This window comes from Sarcophilus harrisii, chromosome 3, assembly GCF_902635505.1.
Source record: "Sarcophilus harrisii chromosome 3, mSarHar1.11, whole genome shotgun sequence".
Classification (NCBI taxonomy): domain Eukaryota; kingdom Metazoa; phylum Chordata; class Mammalia; order Dasyuromorphia; family Dasyuridae; genus Sarcophilus; species Sarcophilus harrisii.
This window is the reverse complement of record NC_045428.1, coordinates 541,116,219-541,141,260: the sequence shown is the minus strand read 5'-3', so window position 1 is coordinate 541,141,260 and position 25,042 is coordinate 541,116,219. Positions and strand designations below refer to the sequence as shown.

Below are 25,042 nucleotides of genomic sequence, written 5' to 3'. Positions count from 1 at the left end.
GAGGAAGGTGAAAAGAATAATCAATTATGAAATGGAACCAAAGGTACAAAGAGCAGAAATTGGGATGAGAAATGACTCCATTTTTCCAGGGACTCAAGGATCTAAAGTGAGTGCATCCCAGGCCTGGGCTAGGGTAGCAATAACCTCCCACTTCCTAGAGCCCTAAACTGATCATCTAAAAACTATGTGTCTCTCAGGTTCATAGTTAACTCAGAGTAGAAAGGAACTTTAAGTATCATATTGTCCATTGTCTATCCCAAATTTACAGGTGAGGAATCTGGGACTAATAATAATAATAATAATAATAGTTATTATTGTTTGTCCTTTGTTCTTGAAAAAGACCATGACATCAGGAAGGGGATGCCATGACATGCAAGTGGATTAGATTTAAGTGAGGAAGGACCGTGCAAGGTCTTCCAGAGCCATCTGGGCCCAGGATGACTGAATATGGCTCTGGATGTAGATGATCTCCAGACCATGTGGTAGCATCATTCCATTCTGTCTCTACCTTAGCCATTTTTTAGCAATGTTTTGATCTCTGTGCCTTCTTCCTATAGAAGACACAGACAAATGCTCCCTCCTTGTCTTTGATAGGTCATGTGTTAGGAATTAGAGATAAAAGGTACAATACTTTTTAGAGCTGTTTTATTTATACTATACATTTTAGACATGATACAATCTGGCCTAGTTGCGATTCAGGACTCTTGTAAAATGATTAAGTTAAACCTGTGTCATTCCTCTTGCCTGATGAGAGATAATCAATCAACAGATCCTCTTCTCGGGGGTCTTCATTTTCTTAATAACAAAGAAACAAAACATCCCCCAGACCCATTCAGAATGGACGGATTTCAAAGGAGCAATTCAACTCAGACAAGTGGGCAAAGGGAAGAAGCTTCCCAATGCCACAGCCAAGGCTCACATCATCCACAACCATTTGAAGAATGAAACTCTTACTAATAACCTACATGAAAGCAGAACCAAGCAGACAGACTAGATCAGCAGCATCAGGACTTAGCATCATGGTACCCAGCATACTGTTGTCTCCGAAGGTATCTTCCTCTGTCCCAGTGTGATTGTTACTCACTTTGGCTACATATGAAGCTGGAAATATGGGAGAGATGATTTACTGAGCATTCAGAGAATGTCCATGTGTCAGGTATGATAGTATGCCCCCATTGGGTTCATGGCCCAGCATTTACTAGCTGTGTGATCATGGATACTTCTTTGTGCCTCAAGTTCCTTATCTCTAAAATGGACATAAGGATATTTATGGCTACTTCACGGAATGGCTATGAGCAAAGTGCTTCATGTTGTTGTTGTTTGGTCATGTCCAGCTAATTATGACGCCATTTGGGATCACAATTTGGGGTACAGTATCTTGGCAAAGATACTGGAGTATTTTGCCATTTCTTTCTCCAGCTCATTTTACAGATGAGGAAACTGAGCCAAACAGGGTTAAGTGACATATAACTAGTAAGTGTCTGAGGCCAGTTTTGAACTAAGGAAGATGAGTCTTCCTGACTTCAGGTCCACTAGCTGCTCCCAAAGTATTTTAATTTGCTGTAGAAGCCAGAATAATGATGTGCCTCAGGGACTCCTCTATATGCCTGAACTACTGGCTTTTAGGGGAACCTACAGAGGGTCCGCAGAATCCTTGGACATTGTTAGTCTCAGCCCAGTCCTGTCCTACTCTTACCACCCAGCTCACTTCCAGTCAATCACCTGAGACCTTATAAACACTGGCCTGGGCCACCATCTCGAGCAGAACAATCCCTGGAGGAGGTATCCTCAATAAAACCTCCTCTGCTGTTTTGAGATGTGGGTGTTTTTATTAGAGAACATCAAGTGCTTTTATTGTGAAAAGATTGGTTCCCATTTGATTTTACAGTCCCCCCCCCTCAGCCCCAGTCCCACAGGCTGAGTTTGCCCATCACACACTTGGACAGCTTTAAGCCTGCCTTTCTAGCTTTATTATGGGTAATCTTCCCAGGGCTTCTCATGTCGGAGAGAAACACAGGATTTTGCTCACAGTCCCCAAAATCCCAGACCCCAGACAAAAGCTCAGAATCCCCATTGTCTCAAATATCCTATGAATAAAGGGGCAAATTGTAACACAGATAATAATCATAAAAGCTCCTGTTTCTATAGTGCTTTGGAAGCTTACAAGGGCCTTCCTTATAGCCACCCAGGGGTACAGTTAGTATCCATTTTATTATGCTCATCTTACAGATAAAGAAATGGAGATTAGTGATTTGCCCAGGATAACACAGCTACAATTAGAAATCAGGATTTGAATTCAAGTTTCCTGATGGCCAAATCCAAACTGTGCTCTTCTCACTTCCCTCAAGGACAAATTGATTCTTGAATCATTCCATGAAGTGGACATTCCATAGGTCAAAAACCCATTTCCTCCCCTGGAATCCCAGGAGAAAAGCTGGGGATGATTTCTCTGAGGAAGAACAGCTTAACAAAGTGGGAAAGGCACCGTATTAGGAGACGGCAGGTGGGCTCCAACATTTACTAGCTATAAGGCCTCAAACAAACCCCTTAATCTCTTTGGCCTCCAACCCTCTCTCCCCATCTGTAAAATGAAGGTGATAATAACTACCTTTCTCACCCGGAGAGCAAAGTGCTTTGTAAACCATAAAGAACAATCTCTCTGTTCTGTAAAGCATGATTCCATAGATAAGGTAGGAGAAGATATACCCATCCCATCCCCCTGAAGAAGCAGGAGATAGCACAGGTGGGAGGGAGGGGAAGAGACAGAGCTGGGAAGGAAAGGAGAGAAATGATCATGAAGCTCCTGTCCTCAAAGGGTACCCCAGGCCAAAAGGTGAGAGATGATCCTGCCCCCAGGGATCCCACAGAAGGCTTATGCTACTTTCAGACAAGTCCCAAATCTGAGAGGAAGATGTGACCCTCCTTCCAGAGAGCCTCCAGTCTGAGCATCAAGCATAAGATCCTTGACCCCAAAAAGTCTCTCCTGTGAAGAAAGAACCTTGGTCCTGATCTCAATTAGGAGGACTTTTGGTCTTAATCATGCTCATGATTCAAAGTCTGGCAATCACCTGAAGGAATCCTAGTGGAGATATACCATCAACAGAGACCTCCTCCATATTTGGCAATTCTCCAGCCCTGGAAGAATCTCTTCTAATCCTTCTTATGATTCAAAGTTACCTGCTGCCTAGGAAAAAAATACTTATATCTTTCATACACTCTCATCTTTATCCAGTTCAGACCTTCCCCTCCATAATCCATCTCCTCCATAATTCTGCTGAGCCCTTGAAACCTCCAGTCTGTTGTTGGCTAGCTCTTCTTCCCCCTGGATATCTTCCTTCCACTTTTATGATACTTAAACTTGACCTTCTTCAGAAGATGCTTCCTCCCTGGCTACAAGGCTGACCCTTCTCTTTGCCAAAGCTAATCCTTACTTAGCTCTGACCCAATCTCTTCATCTCCTCTGAGTACTGGCCTTGTGGATTATTCCCTCTCATCTTCAGTCTCTTCCTATCTACTGATTCCATCCCCTCTGTCTACAAACATTGGCTATCTCCCCCGTCCTTAGAAGGCCTTCCTGACCCGTCACCCCTTCAAGTTATAGTCTTATCTCTCTCCTTTTTGCTGCTACAATCCTACAAAGCATATTCGGCATTCACCATCCCCCATTTTTCTCAGTCACTTGCAATCTGGTTTCTAACTGCAGTCTACTGATTCTACCATCTCAAAGTTTATCAGTGACCTGACTTTCTTTTCACAGACCTCATCCTCCTTGACCTTTAGACTTGACTTTGCAGGCCACACTATCTTAGCGGATGCACTCCTTTGATTTAAATGACATTTTTTCCCACTTCTCATCCAACCTGTCTAACTTATCTCCTTCTCATTCTTTACTAGTTTGTTATCCTTCTTCTGTATAAGTGTGTTTATGTACCAAGGATCTTTTCTTCTCTGTATATTTTTTCCTTTTGGGAATCTCCCCAACTTGTGTTTTTTTTTTTATTTTTGCTGAGGCAATTGTGATTAAGTGACTTGTCCAGGGTCACATTGCTAGAAAGTATTAAGTGTCTAAGACCAGATTTGAACTCAAGTTCTCTTGACTTCAGGGCTGGCACTCTATCCACTGCACCACACTATCTGTCCCCCACTTATATTTCTTTATTCCCTAACTCTGTGCAGATGATCTCTAAACCTTTAGAGATTTAATGTTTCATTAATCCCTCCTTTGAGTTGTATCTCCAAATGGCTGTTGAATATCTTCACCTGAATGTCCCAAAGACATATTAAACCTAAGTTTAATATTCATTTAACCCAATATTGAATTCATCTTCCCTTCTAAGCTTGTCCCTCTACTCAAATTGCTTGTTTTCGTTAATGACCCCTCAATTTTCCTACTGACTCAGAGTAACTTCTTACTCTCCTTTAATGTCTACAACCAATCTATTGTCAAGTCTTCTTCCCCAGCATCCAATTCATCTGCTCACTTCTCACATTATCAGCCCTGTATCTCAGACCCTCATCATCTATTGCCCAGATCACTTCAACAGCCTCCTTAACGGTCATCGAAATGATCATTTGTTAAAAGGGTCCATCTAAGAATATAGTCTCACCCTCTCATTTTATTGATGAGAAAACTGAGGCATACTTGCCCAAGGTCACAGAGTATCAGAGAGGAGATCCAAGTCCAATATGCTCTCTGGAGCACCATTCCTCTCTCCGACCCACCACACTGAGATTTCCTAAGACACAAACTTGACCTCAATACTTCCTTGCTAAAAAAAAAGTTTAAAAAAACCTTCCAAGAATTCCTTAAAATACAAAGGACAGAAGGATAAAATACAGACCCTTAGCCTAGCATTTAAGACTCCACTATAAGTGAAACACCAACCTCCCTACTCATCTTATTTCGCATTATTCCAGGTTGTGACTTTATGTTCCAGACAGACTGATCTGTTTAGTGTTCTATGATCTCAATATATGGTTTCTGGTCACCCTGCCTTCCTTGAGATAGTTCCAGGTCAGGTGCCAATTCCTCCATGAAACTTTCCCTGATCTGATCAACTGACAAGAGTTCTCTCCCTCTCCAAATGTCCCTGGATCTCTAGATTTCTCTCCTTCCCTGTCCAGATCTCTCCCCCACTCTCCAAACTCTTTGCTACCTGTGACACTTTCCTATATGTGCAAGATATTCTCCACACTCCTAACTCTGTAGGGCAGGGAATGGGTCACCTTTGATCTTTACAATCTTATCCCCTAACATAGTGACCTGAATATAGTCTTATATTCCTTAATAAATATTTACCAAGTTGAATTAATAAAATGGACAACATGGGATAGATAGATAGAGCACCAGCCCTGAAGTCAGGAGGACCCAAGTTCAAATCTGGCTTCAGATAGTTAACACTTCCTAGCTGTCTGACCCTGGGCAAGTCACTTAATCCCAATTGCCTCTCAAATAAATAAACAAATGAATGAATAAATGAATGAATGAAATGAAATGAGCAATACCTTGCCCTCAGTCTGAGGGGAAAACAGAATCACCAAACTTTAGAGTTAAAGGAAATTTCAGAGGTATTAGAGTTGAAGACAGGAAGACCTCAGTTGAAATCCTATATCTAACACTTACTACTGTATGAGCTTGGGCTTTTAACCTCTCAAAGTCTCAATTTCCTAACCTGTAAGATGGGGATAGTAATACCCACGGTCCCTTTATCACAGAGTTATAGTGAGGATCCAATGAGCTCATTCATGTAATACTTTGTAAACTTTAAGGGGTTATATAAATATTAGTTATTATTACTGTATTGTATATGCTCTCTCAGAGGGCTAGAGCATATGTGTTACAAAGAACCAGATGGCTACATCTCCTCCTGAGGCTCTAGGGTACCTAATGGGGCTAGGGCATTTTTTCCCTATTGCCATTGGCTTGAGCCCCCATCAGCTGTGCTCTCTCCATCTGTTAGGGACCAGTAACTAGTACTATTCTGTCCCATTTTATCACTTAACACCAATTAGCTTTTAACAAAAAGATATTTATTTTGAAGATATAGCAAGAACAACATGCAAACATTTTCCCAACAGTTCAGGGGCAGTTTCCTCTATACCTTCTCATTTTCTGATGGACTCAAAACTTGGCTCGGTTCCTGCACAGCATTGGTTCCAACAAATGTATTTCCAACAAATACAGTATTACATCTTGATTCCTTGTCCAGACACTGCTGGGCTGGAGTCCTGAAGGTCATTCTTTGCACCTCAGGGCATCAATGGCTGCAACTCCCAGCTGGAACCCAGACTGAAAAATAGGGACGCTCTAATGACAACCTTTTAAATTCACTAAGCTGGGGGACTCCATTCCTTTCACCTAAAACAGAAAAGAACAAATGGAAATGTCAAAAGCCGAGGCCTTTTTCTCAGAGCAGAGGGGAGATAGCCCCAGGACCTTTCTCCTTACCACATGGTCTCTACTGGACATTGTGAGTCACCAGGATCCCCCAAGAGCAAGGGAAGAAAAAGAACAGGTGGCTGAGGCTGACAGGTTTTTTTTGAATGCCTCTAGAGCTAATCAAAGAGTCCCTCTCCCCTTCACCACATGATTAGTCAACCAGAACCAGTTACAGAATGTCTACACGTGCTCCACCATCTCTCCAAGGCATACCCCTCACATATCATCACAATTCTAACAAAAGCAAAATCCTGAGCATCTTATACATGGAAAGGTTGCATCAACTAAGCAAGATCATGTAGCAGACCCCTATCATTTATCACTCTGACAAAATCAGTATAAATCCGGTTCAGGTTTACTGAACACTGACGTGTCTGTGGTCATCTAAACTTCTAAAGTATCTTAATACATTATCTCATTATGATCATTCCATAAACAATGAAATTAGTATTAATGTCTACTTTACTAGTGGGGAATCTGAGACTCAGAGGATTTTAAGTACTAGATTTGGAGACCTGTACTGAAATCCCTGATTCTGCTCAAGACCCTCTCCTGGTCCCATTGTGTGTGTATATATATATATATATATATATACCCGACACACACAGTTATATTAGGTGGTCTTTGAGGTCTACGCTCTAAACTTTGTCATCTTATAAATGACCCATAATATGTGTGGGTTGAAAGAAAGGGAAAATGAAGCTCCAAATTTTCAAGGTTTTGATTCTGGTAGTAGGAGGAAAGGATGGAGAATCCAGTCAGACAGTCAGCTGACATTTATTAGGCACATACTATGTTCCAGGAGCTAAGATCTGGAGATAAAAAGAAAAGGAAAAGACAGTCTTTGCTCAGTCTAATGCAAGAGAAAGCAAGTAAATAAAGGTGTACAAACAAGATATATACAGGATAAATCAGGGATAATCTCAGATAAAAAGCACTAAGGTTAAAGGGAATTAGGAAAGACTTCTTACAAAAGGTGGGGCCATGGCTGATTCCAGAAGGAATACAAGGAAGTCAGATATGGAAATGATGAGGGAGAGTGTTTTCAGGCATGAGGGATAGCCAGTGAAAACATGGGGAATTTGGGACAAGTCTCAAATGCACTGAGAAAGACAGGGAAGTGAGAAGAAAGATAATGTTTTCAGGAAAGATAATGAGCTCAAGGACAATAATTCCACAGAAATCCCAGATGAAAGCACTAGAACCAGAACCTCAAATCCAAGAAGCAGCCCTTTAGAGAAAGGATAGATGACTAGTCTGAAATATTTGTATATGGTTTTCCTACTGGCTTATCCCCTTATGAGTAATTACTCTGAGCTAAGGACAAGCACATTTGTTCCGGAGCAAAACCAAAAGAAAGACTTTTGCAAAGACCAAAAAGGCTCTGAATTGGGAATCAGGAGTGGGGTTCTGCTTCCAGCTCAGCCTTAAGACTTTGGGCTCCATTTCTCTGAGGACTAGTTTCCTCATCTGAAAAGTGGCACGAGATAGCATCACTTCTAAGTCCCTGCCCGAGCCAGCTCTGAGAGAGTAGTCAACCGGAGAGCACAACACAGAGAATGTTAGCGTTGGAATCAAAATCCTAGTTCAAATCCTCACTTGGACACATTGCTATATGATTATAGGCAAGCCACCTAAGCCCTTTCAGCCTCAGTTTCCTCAGCTGCAAAATAAGGGTAATAATGTACCCACCTTTCCCAGTTGTTGTAGAGAATGGAATGTAATAATCTTTGTAAAATGCAAATCCTAAACCAGTACATAAATGCTAGTTCATTATTTTCTAGGTTCAGCTTTGACATTTTGTGTCCTATGTTCTAACATTTTGTGTTCTAACATCTCTTTCAGTTCTGACATTCTGTGACCTGTGTTCTAGGTCCCCTGGTTCTGACATTTTATGGTCTGTGTTCTAGGTCCCCTAGTTCTGACATTTTATGGTCTTTGTTCTAGATTCCCTAGTTCTGACATTTTGTGACCTGTGTTCTAGGTTCCCTAGTTCTGACATTCTGTGGCCTATGTTCTAGGTTCCCTAGTTTTGACGTTCTGTGACCTGTGTTCTAGGTCCCCTGGTTCTGACATTTTATGATCTGTGTTCTAGGTCCCCTAGTTCTGACATTCTGTGGCCTGTGTTCTAAACATTTACACATTTTAGAGATGATCTGTTTCATGATTTTTTTCCTCACTTTGGCATTCTATGTCCTAAAGTCTCTTGCAACTCTGGTCATCTATGTTCTAATATTCCCTTCTACTTTAAAATTCTCTTCTAAGGGAAAACAAATATATTCTGGGGAAAAAAACATGAAATCCCTTCCTAAGTCAGCTTAGACCCTGTGTCTATGAGTCACCTGCATGCCCTGGATCACGTGGAGCTAGGGATGCTGGGGCTCAATTTCTGGGATCAGATCTAACAGTGCAGATCCATCCCACCCCCGCTCCCAGCTCAGACACTTTCCAAAGTCAGAGAGCATCAAGGAGGCACCGTCACTCTCATCCCCCCGTCAATCCCGGGTCTGGGCTCAGAACTTATTTTCAAACCAGTGAAGCGTCAGAAAGTCACAAATCATGTTTATCTCCCCTGCCAGTCATTTCCCAGCCTGGCCCCACCTCAAACAGATTTCTCCCCACCCCTCCCCCAAAAAGAAAAAAATCACAAGAAATTTCTCTGAGTTTCCTGCTAGCATCATCTCCCTTCCCTCTAGCTAGGGGGGATTGAGAGCCGGGTCTACAATTTCACCCCTTTCTTTCAACCTGAATGAGAATCCTATTTAGAGTCTGGCAGGTCAATAAAGATCAGAGGCTCAGGCCATAGCAAGGGATTAAACCAGCCACAACCAAGGGGAGCTTGAACCACTGGAGTTCACCCCTCTGCTGCAGAAAGAGCCTGCGGTCACCCATGTTTTCCTATAAAAGAAAGGAGAAAGATCTGGGCTCTGTATTATGAATTGGCACAAGTAAAGGGGTTTTTAGGGCAATAGGCCTACATTTTACCAGATCAGCCTTAATTTTCTGGGCAACTTTGGCTGCCGTGCCCCACTCCACCTGGAGCTACAACAAGAAATTCTTGTACCTTGGGCAAGAGAGAATAAAGGTGCCCACCGTGGGGTGGGATGAGGAGAATGAGAGACCCCAGGGTGCCCTCTGAAGGAGGTACAGGAGGAGATGCCAATTTAAGCAATCATTCTTGATATCCAGGTGCTAGAAACAAGGGATCTGGGATTCCTGGGTGAGGATGGATGGTGCAGAGGCAGCTTGCAACCTCCTCTCCTCACCAGCTTCTCTTTTCCATCCCCATTAGAATAGAAATTCCACACGGGCACCCTTGTCTCCCCCTTCTCAGTAATAGTGGGTAAGGTCCAAAAAGTTGTGCAGAGCCCAAATGCTCCAATAAGACAGCGAAAGGAGGAGGTTACAGGTGTGGGGCTATAAGACTTTGTACCATGAGGGTGTGTGTGTGTGTGTGTGTGTGTGTGTGTGTGTGTCTGTGTGTGTGTACAGGGGAGGCAGCACCCACACACAGAGACACACATAGGCACATCACCAGTGTCTTTTTTCTAAGATAACTTTTATTTTATTCTGTATATAGCTAATGTATTCTTAGCTGTTTCCATGTCATTATTTCCCTCCTTACAATGTAAGCTTCTTGAAGACAGGAACAATGTTTCTTTGTATCTCCAAAGATAAGTAAATAAATCAATAAACAAAACAAACAAAGAGAGAAGGAAGGAAGGAAGGAAGGAAGGAAGGAAGGAAGGAAGGAAGGAAGGAAGGAAGGAAGGAAGATTAATTTTTAAATGCAAGTTAGCTTGTAGTTGTCCAGCACTGCCCAGGTTGGGTTACAGGAGGAAAAGGACAAATCTTTACCATACCTCCCACTCTTTTCATGGAGACTCGGCTGAAGAGGGCAAGGTCTCAGCCTCTCAGAGGCAGGTAGGTAGGAGCTGATAGCATCAACAGCTCCAGTTTAAATATAACGGTCCACATCCATTAGCAATGCGGGACTAGTGTGCAACTTCCTGATACCTCGGGCTCTGTCCTCTGAAGCCGACCTGGGAAGGCTCCAAGTCTGGGAGAGGCAGTGCAGGATTGGAAAGACGGGTTCCATCTTCAGAAGACTTCAGAGCCCTGATGCTTTCCGCTGTCAAGACTGAGGAGAATGGCTTTTGGCATGAGCCCTGTACATTTGTCAGGGCCTGAATAAAGCCCCAGTCGGCACACCGTGGTTATAACTCTCTGGGCCCCATTTTCTCCTATACAAAATGAGGCACCTACAGCATTCTGTGTTCTATTAATTTGAAACAAAAGGGTCTGTAATTAGCAATAATATATAGGTCTATTAATCTGAAAGCATGTTACATACTTATTCATTGAACAATCATTTATTAAACACCAGCTAAGTAGCACAATGGATAGAGCACTGAGCCTAAAGTCAGGCTGGCTTGAGTTGAAATGCAGATTCACATCTTTACTCATTGTATGATCTTGGGCAAGTCATTTAGCCTGTGTCTGCCTTTGTTTTCTTAACTGTGAAATGGGGATGATAATAGCTAATAAGATTGTTGTGAGAATCAAATGAGATAATATTGGTAAAGCACTTATACAGTAGGTATTATTAAATGCTTATTTCCATTCTTGTTCCTCATTGGTAAAATGGGGCTAATAATACCCACCTACCTGAGTTTTTGTGAAGATCAAATGAGATAAGATTTGTAAAGTGCTTAGTACATATAGTTGATGCTTAATAAATGCTTCTTGAAATAAATCCCTCTTCTATCTCCTGCCTTCCTGTATATAGGCTGCCACTCTGTGCCTGACATGCTGTCCTTTCTTGGCTCTGGCTCTTAGAATCCCCAACTTCCTTCAAGGTTCAGTTAAAATCCCCCTTTCTCCAGGAAGCTCGTCCCAGTCCCTTTAATACTAATGCCTTCTCTCAGTAAATAATCTCCAATTTGCCCTCTATTTGTTTTATCTTTATATGGTGGTTTGCATGTTGTCTCCCCTGTCAGACTGTTTTTGAGGGAGTTATTATTTTGAGGGTATTATTATCTCCATTTTACAAAAGAGGAAACAAGGAGGGTTATAAGCATTTATTGGGCACCTGCTATGTGCTTATGTGCCAGGCACTCTACTAAGCACTTTACAATTATCTTATTTGAGCCTCACAAATATCCAGAGAGTTGCATGTTATTATCTCCATTTTACAAACAAGGAAAGAAGAATGGAAATAAGCATTTATTAAGCAGCTACTATGTGCTAGTTACTAAACTAAACCATTTACAAATATCTCATTTGATCCTCACAAAGATCCAGGAAGCTGGTATTATTATCTCCAATTTACAAATGAGGAAGCAAAGATGGATATAAGCATTTATTTGGCACCTACTATGTGCTTATGTGCCAAGCACTGTACTAAGCACTTTACAAATATAACTCATTTGATCTTCACAAAGACCCAGGGAGGTGGGTATTATTAGCTCCATTTTACAAATGAGGAAATAAAGGAAGGAAATAAGTATTTATTAAGCATCTACTATGGGCAGCTAAGTACCTAGAATCAGACCTGGAATCAAAAACACCTGAGTGCAAATGCAGCCTCAGACACTTCCTGGAGATATGACTCTGGGCAAGTCAACTAACCCTGTTTTCCTCAGTTTCCTCATCTGTAAAATGAGGTGGAGAAGGAAATGGCAACCACTCAGTATCTCTGCCAAGAAAACCCCAAAATGGAGTCATAGAGAGTCAGGACTGAAAAATGACTAAACAACAACAAAAACACCCATTATGTGCCAGGCATTGTGCCAAGCATTTTACGAAAATTATCTCATTTGATCTGCTTTATCTAGTTTGGAATGAGATGCCACATGTGAAGAACAAGAAAGAAAACCAGTTTGAATGGAAACCAAAAGTCTGGGGAAGAACGGTGGGGAGCAACAGGAAGTAGTAGAAAGAATTCTTAGTTTAGAATCAGAAAGTCTCAGTTAGGCCTCAGCTCTGGCCCCTCACTAGCTGAGCAATCCTGGATGAGCCTTTTATTCTCCTTGAGCCTCAGTTTCCTCACCTGTCAGATGGATTGATTATTTCTATAATCGTGGATAGAAATAATGGATAGAAAACATTTAGCAAATTGTAAAACTTAGAAATCTGAGTCAGTATTGTTATTGTCAATAATTACCCATATTTTCTTATGAGAGAAAGAGGAAAGGGACTCTGAATTACAGTAGTACAAGAGAAAAGACCCTAAGGATCCATATTTTCACCCAGCTCTATCATAATTTTCTGGGCAACTTTGGCTATCCTGCCCCACTCTCCCTGAAGCTTTAATTGGGAAGTCTTCCACCTCCTGCCAGTGGCAAGAAAGGTAGCCCTGTTATTATGCTGCTATTATTATTAGTGTTTTAGCATTAGCCTAAAGAAATTTCCTCTTTCATCTCCTTTTATAATATACTTTAAGTCCATTTGATCAATTGATCCTCACAACAACTTTATGAAGTAGGCAGGCTGAGAATTCTCATACCAATTTTGTGGATTAGAAAACTAACGTTTTTCCCACATGGAGCAATGGAAAGAGCATTAAATTTAGAGTCAAATCCTAAATTCAAATCCTGGCTCTCCAACTCAATATTCCTCTGTAGATCTCGGTTTCCTGATCTGTAAAATGAGACCACTGGACCAGATGTCCTCCAGGGTCCTTGACAGTTCTAACTTCCCCTGAACCATGACTTGCCTATCGTCTCGTGGCCAATAAGCAATGACATTTGTTTTGAACCTCCTGAGTCTCAATCCAGATTCTTCACAGGAAAAGCAGGCCAGGGCTTTGACTCCCGTCCAGAGAGAGGTCAAGGATAGCACCACAGACTCCGATCTTTAAAAAGAAGGGTTTTTTTTTTCATTCTTCTTTTAATTTCTATGCAGCAACAAATCCTCCTTTCAGCGCAGGCTTCCAAATGCCACCGCTTTTGACTGATGGCAGGAAATTGAACTCTGCTAAGCACGTATTAGGAAGCCTGATAAATATTGTTTGAAAACAAAATTGAGGTTTGAAAGGAGCCAGTGGCCTCCATCCTGTTTGAATTCTGCATCTCTGAGGCTCTCAGACAGACAGGGGTGACACTGGCAGCAAGGGGGCCTGGGATTCACACATACACACACACATGAGTCCTCCTGCCCTCTAACAATTTTCCTCTCTCCCAGACTTTCCAGGAATCCACATGTAAACACAGCTGGAACGTCTGTTTAGCTAGAAAAGAGGTTTTTAAAAAGCAGTGGTCAGTCAGTAAAAGTGTGTATCAGGCAATTTTTTCATTTTACATTTAGGAAAACTGAGTCCTGGATTATGAAATACACATTTCTAAGATCACTTCAGAATTATTATTAATAATAATTATTGTCAAAGGGCCAAGTGAATTAAGAAGTACAAAGGGCTGTGCAAATCTTAAAATGTCACATAAATGCTAGCTATTATTTGTTACTCATATCAGTTATCACTATCTAGTGTGATTATCTAGATGACATAGTAGAGAACTGATTTCAGAGCCAGGAAGATTTGAGGTCAATCATAACCTCTGACACTTACTGACTTTGTGGTCCAATATAGTAGGAAACTCTCTAAGTCCTTGAAGCAGCAAAAAGAGCTGTCTCCTCTGGGAGTTACCCATATCAATAACATCATAAGTATAGTTCCTTATCCATATGCCTATTGATTATTGTTTATTAATAGTAATCACTATTATTATTAATTATAAAAAATATTCATTTCCAGTGATTTATGGCTTAGAAAGTGTTTCTTTCACAAGAACCTTGTATAAGCTTTATTATTCCCATTTTATGGATGAAGCTGGAAGTAAATCTTGAAAGTCAAAAAGGCAACATTAGAACCCTGGCCTCCCGGCTCCAAACAGTGATCTAGTCTGAGTAGAGTAACCAGGATCTTTTGTTTGGAAGACCAAAGTTCTCCATGGCCAGAACTGAACAGAGACCAACCACATAGGGACAGAAGTTGCCTCCTACAAGGGAATGGTGGAGTGAGACAGGGACCAAACCCAGGAAAGCCCACATGTGATGTGAATGAAGATGCTGGGGCAGCCGGAGAGCAGTAGGCTCTGGCATCTCAGGCCTCCTGGTCCCCCCCACCCCACGCACCCCTCCGAGGGCGGGCCAGGGCCCAGACCCACCAGCAGCCTGCTGTGCCATGCTGCAAATGCTCGATTCAAATCCGACTTCATGGCTCATAAATTTCTATCCTGGCCTCGCATCTTGTTCTCTCTGCAGCGTTTCTGAAGCACGGATTCTCCTTTGCATTTTAAGTAGATGTGATCATATCGAACATCTCCGGCTTTGCAGCCTCTCCAGAGCCCCCAAATTTGATGAGATGATCTCAAGCGAGATAAATGACATCGAGCCCTGGGTGGGTCGGCGATGACTTTGTGGGTCGCTCAGGGATGACAGTGCCAGGGTCTGTTCAGCTTAAACACAGGGGAGGCGGAAGAGACGCGATAGAGCTGGGGCTTCGGGCCCAGCTCCTAATAATAAGGAATTGTTTTAAAGGTTCCAACTCCAGCTCCCTTCGGGTAAGTGTGAATGTGCTGAGGTCTATTTGTACAGAGATCTAAGGGACCAACTGCTAAGAAGGGCTGTGAGGATATTTCCATGAGAGATTCTGCAATATTTTAGTCAGCTCCCAGAGCAGCTGCTCATATTAAAAGAGAAGGAGAAGATAGTCTCTTCCAGTGACCCAAACAGGCTTCTCAGGACCTAGCCCCCGCCCCCCACCCCCTTTACATTCTGAGCAGCCTCAGAAAGAATTGTTGAGGCTGTCTCTACATAAACCCCTGTAGCCATCAGGATCTGGGAGGATAAAATAGGAAACCTTAGAGCATAAAGACACATCAGCAGGAGCATCAGGCAGGGACAGAGTGGATCTTTAAATGGGAACAAAGGCTTCCAGGGACTGAAAGATTGCGTTTTTTAAAAACGGGGATAATTTCAACATTGGGTTAGGTTCTGACAACAGTAACCAGGCTCTGTAAACCATGACAGGTTCTGCAAACATGAAAGGTTCTCAGAGAACACAGCCTTTGCAAACAGTGACAGACTACAGCAAACAGGGCACCGTAATAGACTGCCAACAAGGTCAAAACTACAAATGGGTTTAAAGGAAAGTCACAGGCTCAGTACAAAGGCCTGCAAATGGTGACGGGATCTAAATGTAGAGATCTGTCCCAAACAGGGATGATGGTGTATAGAGCACTGGCCCTGTAATCAGGAAGTCTTAGCGATAAACCTCAAACAATATAAACCTCAGACATATTATCTATGGCATATACTAATTGTATGCACCTCTGTTTCTGTCCTTCTCTCTTTCTCTTCTCTCTTTTTCTCTCTCTCTTTCTTTTTCTTTTTCCCCTTTTCTCCTTTTCTCTGTCTCTCTGCTTCTCTATGTCTCTGTCTACCTTTTCTCTCTTTCTCTTGTATCACTCTTTCTCTCTCTTTTTGTCTCTGCTTTTCCCTCTAACTCTGTTTCTATCTCTCTTTTTCCTTCTTTCTCTTTCTCTTTCTCTCTCTCAATCTTTCTCCCCTTTTTTCCTTTTTTCTTTTGTTCTCTGTCTTTCTTCTTCTCTTAGTCTTTTTCTTTTTCTATCTTTTCTCTTTCCCTTCTCTTGCTTATTCTCCCTTTTCTCTCTTTCTCTTCCTCTCTCTCTCTCTTTTTATCTCTACTTCTCTCAATGTGTGTTTATATATAAAACATATATATATATATACATACCTATATATGTGTACATATAGATATATACACAGATAGATATCTTCATTAGCTAACTGATTTAAGAGTAGCTAGAAGATGTCATAGTGCATAGAGCAGTGGACCAGAGTCAGGAAAATTTATCTTCCTGAGTTCAAATACAGCTTCAGACACTTTTTAGCTGTGTGATATTGGGTAAATCACTTAACCCTGTTTGCCTCGGTTCCCTCATCTGTAAAATAAGCTGAGAAGGAAATGGCAAACCATTCCAGTATCTTTGCCAAGAAAATCCCAAATAGGGTCAGGAACAGTTGGGCACAACTGAAATAATTGAACAACAAAAGCTTCTCTGCCTCTGTTTCCTCAGCCATAAAAAATGAAGAAGGACTCCGCTTCTAAAGTCCGCTCTCATCTCTAGATATCTGATCTTATGATCCTCTGGAAATGGGGGGGTAGGGAGAGAAGAGAACGTATTTGATTATTCCTGGAGGCTTCTTCTGACTCTGATATTCTGTAATTTCATAGGAAAGGCTTCTCCCTAATTTAGCGTGATTAGTTATGAAGGGCAGAGTAAAGTCTACCCCCTACCAGACCAAACATCTCCAGAGACAAAACACCCACTAACTATCACTACAAAGACATTGCAGTGTTTCTATAATGAGGCTTTTTAATGAATATTTTTGCAAAACTAACCAAGAAGGATTGTAGCCCAGAGGAGAGCTAATGAGATATGAAAAGGCTTTGAGTCCACATGCCCAAAACATCACTATCTGTCCAAGGCTAGGACACAGGGGGAAGTTCTGGGTTTGCCTCAAAAGCAGGGCTCTCCTCAAGGAAGAATGAATGTAGTCACCCTGTAGTCCTTTGCCCCTAAGCAAGGGACAAGAGGCATGACAGGAGATCCTGCCTCATGGTTGGATCTTTTGAAACATAGAATGTCAACTGAAGAAGGAGCCTTAGAGACCATTAAGGTCTCTTGTTGTTTGCCCTTCACTTTCAAAGAGGTTATGCTATGATATACAAGTGAATTGAATTTCAGTGATGGAGGGCTATGCAGGGTTACCTGCCTGACTTTCCCCTCCAGAGCAATCTGGGTCCAGTGGCAAGATATAGATCAGGATGACTGGAGATGGCCCTGGATGCAATGGGAGACATTATTCTTTTTAAAATAATACCTTCAGTGGCCTATCTGTACCAGATCTAAAACTATATTATAAAGCAGCAGTCATCAAAACCATTTGGTACTGGCTAAGAAAAAGACTAGTTGATCAGCGGAGTAGGTTAGGCTAACAGAACAAAATGGTGGCACAGTGGATAGCACACCAACCCTGAAGTCAGGAGGACCTGAGTTCAAATCTGATCTCAGACACTTAATGCTTCCTAGCTGTAAATGAATGAATGAATAACTAAATAAATGAAATAATACGCTAACAAGTCTTGGTTTAACTAAGGCCACACCTTCTTTATTTCTCCTTTTTTTTTAATTGTTTTATTTTTTCTGGTTATACATATATGTATAACCAGAAAAAATAAATGTATTATTTCATTTATTTATTTATTCATTCATTTATTTATTTTTGCTGAGGCAGTTGGGGTTAAGTGACTTGCCCAAGGTCATTCATTTCCTTATGAGTTATGTTGGGAGAAAAAAAATTCAGAACAAAGGGGGAAAACCATGAGAGAGGAAAACAACAGAAAAAAAAAGAAACGAACATAGTATCACACCTTATTTTTCAAGTAGAACAACTAAGTCTCAGAGAAGAGTATGGAATAATTGGTGAAGTTTGCAGAAAAGATTTTAGTTTGATAAAAAGGAAACCTTCCTAAGAATAAGAACATAGGTTGTATTAGGAAGAAATGAATTCGGTCCCCCTTTACTAAACATATTCAAATAGAGATAAAGGATGACTGTTTGTGGGGAATCTCTTGGCAAAGAATGTGAATCAAATAGGGGTGACTGAGTAATTTGAGGTCCTTTTCAATTCTGAGATTTAAGAGATTCTGAGAAAAGGTTTACCTGAGTTCACAGAGCAAGTTAATGGCAAGCTAAATTTCCTGATTCCTAGGCCAGGTTCAATGCGATCTTGCTAACTTTATAACTGCGAAAATGTGAAATGTGCTAAATGGAGGCAGAGAAGATAATTAATATGGGACATATTTTTAAAAGCCCATCAGTGTCCAAACAGAATCATGTAATCAAAGAGTTGGAATGGACTTTAGAGGTCATTTATTATAACACAACCCCCACTCAAAAAATCAATCTTCTTTCCAAAGTGATTCATTCCTTTTTCAGGATAACTCAAGGCAGTTAGGTGGCACAGTGTGCTGAACTTGGAGTCAGGAAGACTACTAGTTTGAATCTTATCTTGGATACTATGTGTATGACCCTGGGCAAGGCACCTAATTTATCTGTTTCTCAGTTTCCTCTTATAGAATATAGGGATAATAAAAACGCCTACCTGCCAGGGGTGTTATAAAGCTATCAAATAAGACATCATTCATAAAGTATTTTGCAAATCTTATAGTCTTCATACACAAGCTAACTAACTAATTGTTAGGAAATTCCTCCTGGCATCCGACCTAAATTTGTCAGTCTTCCAGTTACTCTGTTTTCAAGAATAAAGTACAACAAGCCCATCCCGGGAATCTTAACTTTACCCTTTAGAAGCCCAATGAAACTGAAATGGACAAAAGACTGGCCCCTCATTCCTGGATCAAGGGGCCTCAGGCTTATAGGAAAATGTTGCTCAACTATGTTCAGATGGAATGCTTGCCTAACAATGTCAGACATCCTATAAGCTCCCCAGCATCCCCCTTCTAGAGTGAGAAGTCAAGTCACTCTTGTAACAGCAAGGCAGAACAAGAATTGCTTATAAGCCTGGCTTTACTTGGGTTTGGAACAGAACTTGATCCAGAGATCTATCCCAGCTGGTGAATAAATTGCTCTCTAAATTGCAAACACCTTGGCTGTCCTGAATTTTATTGCCTGGGCTATTTCAAGCCTATGATCCTTTCTTAGAATTTTTTTTTAATTCATAGTTGATATTTTCCCAATTGTTTTTATCTGACTTTATTTGTGTTTAAAATGTTTTGTAATTGTGTTCATATAGTTCCCGAGTTTGTTTTGGCAAGTAGATTCCCAGGTATTTTATATTGTCAAGAGTTTATAAAAAATTCAATGGAATTTCTTTTTCTATTTCTTGTTTCTGAACTTTGTTGGTAATATATATCAACTGCTCATGAATAAGCTGAGACAATATAACAAAAATGACAATTCTGCCTTAAAAGATAAAAATTATAGTTGAGGAAAATGCTAAACTTCAATTCAATTCAATAAAACCAATACACATTTATTAAGCATCTATTATGTACCAGATACTGTGCTAAGCAACTAGGGATACAAATAGAGGCAAAAGACAGTTTCTGCCCTTAAGGAACTTACAACCTAATGGGAAAGACAGCCTGCAAATAAACATGCACAAAGTAAATTATATATACAGAATAAACAGAAAATAATTAACCAAGGTAAAGCAGTGAGAATAATTAATAATTAACAAAAGGAATTAAGAGGAGTTAAGGAAAGCTTCCTGTAGGCATCAGAGTTTTAGTTAAGAATTAAAAGAAGTCAGGAGCAGTTAGGTAGAGCAGTGGATAGAGCACCAGCCCTGAAGTCATGAGAATCAGAGTTTAAATCTAACTTCAGACACTTAATACACCCTACCTGTGTGACCCTGGGCAAGTCACTTAACTCCAATTGTCTCAGGGGAAAAAATTAAAAGTCATATCAGTTAGAGATTAATGAAAATAAAGATACAATTTTACCATTCCATTTCAGAGGCCCCCCAGAAATCTCTTCCATGTTAAGAATGCCTGATCTGATTCTTCTTCCACTAATCAGCCCTTGAAATTATTGGTGATAGCTAGTATGTCGATTGGGTAGCTAGTTGGAGCAGTGGATAAAGCATCAGGAGAAAGACAGGAGTTCAAATTCAATCTGAGACATTTCCTTGCGTTACTCTAGGCAAATCCGTTAATCCCATTCACTTCAGTTTCTTCACCTTAAAATGAGCAGAAGCAAGAAATCATAAACCACTCCATTATCTTTGCTAAGAAAACTCCTACTGAGGTCACCAAGAGTTGGATGTGAATGAAATGACTGAATAACAACAAATATACCTCTTCTCACTCACCCTATATTCTACCACTCCCACTCCCACTTGCTCTAAATTAATATCCCCATCTTATCCAACCAATTATAAGATCTTACATTTAGAGCTTGAAGAAAAATTGGAGGCCACTGAATCTCATCTGCTCATTTCACAGGTGAGGAAACTGAGGTAGGCAGCAGTTAAGTGAATCACCCAGGATGGCATAACTAGCGATTTAGGATTTAAACTCCAGTCTTCCTGGATACAAATGCAGAGATCTTTCTCCTATAGCACCTAGAATATGACTTTTACAAATGAATAGAACCAGGATTGGGGTTGGCAAGGTAAACAATCCCCTACACAACTACATGTGGAGTAGATACAATGAAAAGAGCCTTTTAATATGTTTCCTTTTAAATAAAAATCACTTATTTTAATGACAGAAACTCCCACTCTACATGGCCTGCAGGGATTTATTTTTAAGTTGTGACTATATACAGAGAAATCTAAATTTCTGGGGGGGTTAAGTTTTATTAGCACATTTTGCTTTTACATCAATTATTTCTGAATAATTGCAAATTATTCACTCCCACCTCCACCACTGACCCCCAAGTTGCTGCTATTGCTCTGGCTCTATATTGAAATAAACAACTGACCAAAAAGCTAACATTGTCTTCTGATTTTACAAAGCATTTTAAACTTTTCCTGTTTCATCGTGGCTCTGAGAAGTATTTAATGGGAAGACCAGGAGAAAAGATGGCAGAAGTGATGAAGCCCAACGTTTACGGAGCTACCAGGGGCAGAATCCTGCTAGCCCCACTGATAGGCGTCTCCAAATGGACATTTCAGTAATGAGAAGCTCATTTCTCATTCAGTTCCATTACTGAACAGCTCAGATTCTCAGGAAGTTGTTGCTCTTATTGAACCAAAATCTCCTTCCCTATCATTTTCACACATCAATTCTTAGTTCTGCCCTTGGGAACTAAGAAGAATCAAACTAATTCCATTTGCATGGGGAAGGTTCCTCAAATAATTAAAGACAAACCAATGGTCCCTCCAAGTTTTTTTAGAGGTGGTGCAATGGATACAGCTCTGAGCCTGAAATCAGAAAACCTGAATTCAAAACCATCTTCAGAAACTTTGTAGCTGTGTACCTCTGGCCAAATCACTTAACTTCTGAATGCCTCAGTTTCCTAGTCTGAGTTTTAATAGCAATTACTTCCTAGGGTTGTGGTAAGGATCAAATAAGATAATATTTGTAAAGCACTTAGCATAGTACCTGGTACACAATAGGTGCTTAATATATACTTGAGCTCTCATTTCTCCTTCTCCAAGTTAAACTTCCCCAAATAATCTTGTTGTCCTTCTTCTCTGGGTTAAACTTCCAAGTGATCTTGTTGTCCAAAGTCCCTCTTTCTCCAGATAAAACTTCCCTCTAGCCAGTTGTGGTACCTACTACAATGTGGTGTCCAAAGTGAACGCAGTACTCCAAATGCAGTCTGACAAGTTTCTCCTTGTAGAAGCCTAAGATTTTGTATAAGGATTTGTGGCTGCCATCTCACCCTTTTAACCCCTATTCATCTTCTGGTCCTCTAATGCTCTCCAGAGTAACCTTTATCTGTCCTTTAAAAAAAGCACCTGGCAGGAAATTAACCACTTCTTGCTCACAGCTTTTACCACAATTTAGACCATAAAACATTTATGAAGCACTTTTGTTGCTATTATTCAGTCATGTGTGACTCTTTATGACCCCACAAACCAGAGCACGCCAATACTGTCTTATGGAATTTTCTTGGCAAAGATACTCAAATGATTTACCATTTCTTTCTCCAGTGGATGAAGACAGGCTTGCCCAGAGTCACAAAGCTAGTGAGTGTCTGAGGCCAAATTTGAACTCAAGTCTTCCTGTCTCCAGATACAGTGTTCTATCTCCTGAGCCACTTAGCTGTCTTTTACAAAACTCCTACAATGTCCAAATATTGTGCTAAATGCTGAGAATACAAAACAAGGCAAAATAATTCTTGCATTCAGAGGTCTCCCATTCTAATGAGAGACAGCGTGCAAATAATCACGTAATCTCAGAACAGACTAATAGTAGGAGAGAATGGGAAAGTCTTCCTGCAGATGGTGGGTTTTGAGTTATGTCTTGAAGGAAGCCAAAGAAGCCAGATGTTAAAAGTGAGAGAGGGAACACATTCCAGGTATAGGAGTTGGGATATTGCCTATAGGAGAAGCAGTAGGAAGGCAGGTATAGCTGAATCATAGATTTTATAGAGGGGAGTAAAGTGTAAGAAGATTGAGAATGTAAGAAGAAACCTGATTATGAAGATTAAATAACAAATGGAAGCAATAGGGAGCCACTGATGTTTATTTTTTAATTGAGGGAAAGGTGTCAAGGACATATCTGCCCTTTAGAAAAATCCCCTTGGCCATCAAATGAAAGATGGATTGCAGCAGGGGAGGCATTAAAATGTACCAGAAGGCTATGAGCCAAATGAGAGGTGGTGAGGGTCTGTATTTGGACAGTTGGCTATATGAGAGGAGAGAAGATGGATACTAAAGATGTTGTGAAAGTAACAGTGATAAGATTCGACAACATATTGGATGCATAAGGTGAATTTAAGTGATAGGTCAAGGATAACAACTGAGATTACAAGCTTGGTCAAGGAGAATGTTGGTGCCCTTGGCAGAAATAAAGTTGGGAAGAAGGAAAGGTTTGGGGTAAAAGACAATGTTTTGGATATGATGAATTTGAGCTGTCCATGATTGTCCATACAATCTGAGGTGTCCAAAAAGCAGTTGGTAATACTGCAAAACTGGACCTTAAAAGAAAGATTAGGGCTAGACTATGGGAATAGCTATGAGAATCATCTGCATAAGGATTAGGTAGAACTCACAGAATCTGACAAAATCATCAAGTGAGATAATACAGAGATCTAGGACAAAGCCTTGAGAGATACCTACAGTTACTGGGCATGAACTGGATGGTGGTCCCAAGAGGAGATAGGGAAGGAGCAGTCAGGCAAATCAGAGAACTAGGAGGGAACAGGGGCATTTTAAATGACCTGGAGGGGAGAGAGTATACAGCAGAAAAAGGTAATCAATAGTGCTGAAGGCAACAAAGAGGTCAAGAAGGATGAAGATTGAAAAAAGGCCACTGGATTGGTCAATTAAGAGATCATTGGTAACTTTGGAGAGAGCAGTTTCATTTCAATGATTAAGTCAATTTCAAATTGATTATTCCCTGGTCCACCCTCCAAACTAGTCAGCTGTTTTTACTGTCACTCTTAATGGATCATCAGATCTAAACATAATACCTCCTATAACCACTGTTTCCTCTGTTCATTCAACAATCATTTGCTCACCATTTACTGAGCACACCATTCTATTCTCAGCACTACAAGATATATAAAGGTGAATGGTAGTCCTTGCCCTTCTAAGAGCATGTGATACTTATTATATACTAGGCACTGTGGGGGAGACAAGATGAGGAGGAATACTAATGCTGGCTGCTATTTCAGTATTGCATTATGATTCATAAAGACCTTTCCTCATAACTCTGTAAGGCAAATGGTTTGAGGATTATTAGCCCCACTTTTCAGATGAGAAAACAGAGATTCAAAGATTCATGCATGGTCACGGTAAAATAAGTAGCAGAGCCAAAATACAAACCCTACCTCCCAACTCTCCACTCAATATTCCTAGTATCACCTGTTATTGTGTCCTGACACTATCTTAGTGAAGTGGTTAGAATGCAAGTCTTGGAGTCAAGAAGAGACCAAATCCCATCTCAGGCAATCTGATCAGGTGCTTACCATCCCTGGATCTTGATTTCCTCATCTATAAAAGGAGAGGGCTGGACTTGAAGACTTCTCAGGTCCCTTCCAGGACTAGCCTATGACATTTGAAATCATCCTGTCACAGGAACCTGTCTTATTCCTTCCACATTTCAGACCCTTGAATCAAAGCTCTGTGACTGGAGCTAACCCAAGGCTACTGGGGTGACCTATACCCAGCTAAAGCAAAGCACAATAACTCTAGACAACCCTCACATGGCAGGAACACTCAAGCTAAGCACAGGAGACTTGGTACAGCATCACAGGAGAGCCCAGGAAAACAGCCCTCTTACTCTTCCCTCATCCCTAGCCTAGAAAGAGCGCAACAATGGAACCTAAATCTCATCTGAAGCCCATTGGCTCCCAGATAACGACACCCAGCCAGTGCCCTGCTGAGGAGAGAGAACATATCTAATGAACATTATGATCATCATAATTATTGCTATTATTATTACTTTCATCACAGGAGGAGCTGTGTTCCTCAATATGCAAACTCAACGGGAGTCAACAGTGTTGACGTGGAAGCCCAAAAAAGCTAATGTTCTCCCAAACTTCTTCTCTGGATCTTTGTTCCCATGATAACAATGCTCTCCTCAGCCCCACCCCTTAGAATCCCTTACTTCTTTCCAGGCACCCAGCATATGTAGCATCTTCTACCTGAGGTTTTCCCCTGATCCCTCCCCAACCCAGCTATTAGTCCCCACCCCCAATTACCTTATATTCATTTCATATTTATCCGGCATACGTTTATATATGTATATACTGTCTCCCTCACAGAATATAAGTAGGAATAAGGAATGTTTCATTCTTTGTATCTCAGTACCTTACACATAGTAGGCATTTAATAAATATTTGTTGATTGAACAATAGTGTCCAGAAAGTAGAA

At 40.8% G+C, this 25,042-nt stretch overlaps 1 long non-coding RNA gene across 1 annotated transcript; it reads right to left on the bottom strand.

Moving 5' to 3' along the window:
- Positions 1-980: 980 nt before the first annotated feature.
- On the bottom strand, positions 981-22,049 carry LOC116422132. The gene is made up of 3 exons (XR_004232694.1): positions 21,600-22,049; positions 6,102-6,358; positions 981-1,101 (listed from the first exon to the last, which is right to left on the bottom strand). It is a non-coding gene; the product is annotated as an uncharacterized LOC116422132 (long non-coding RNA).
- Positions 22,050-25,042: the final 2,993 nt, after the last annotated feature.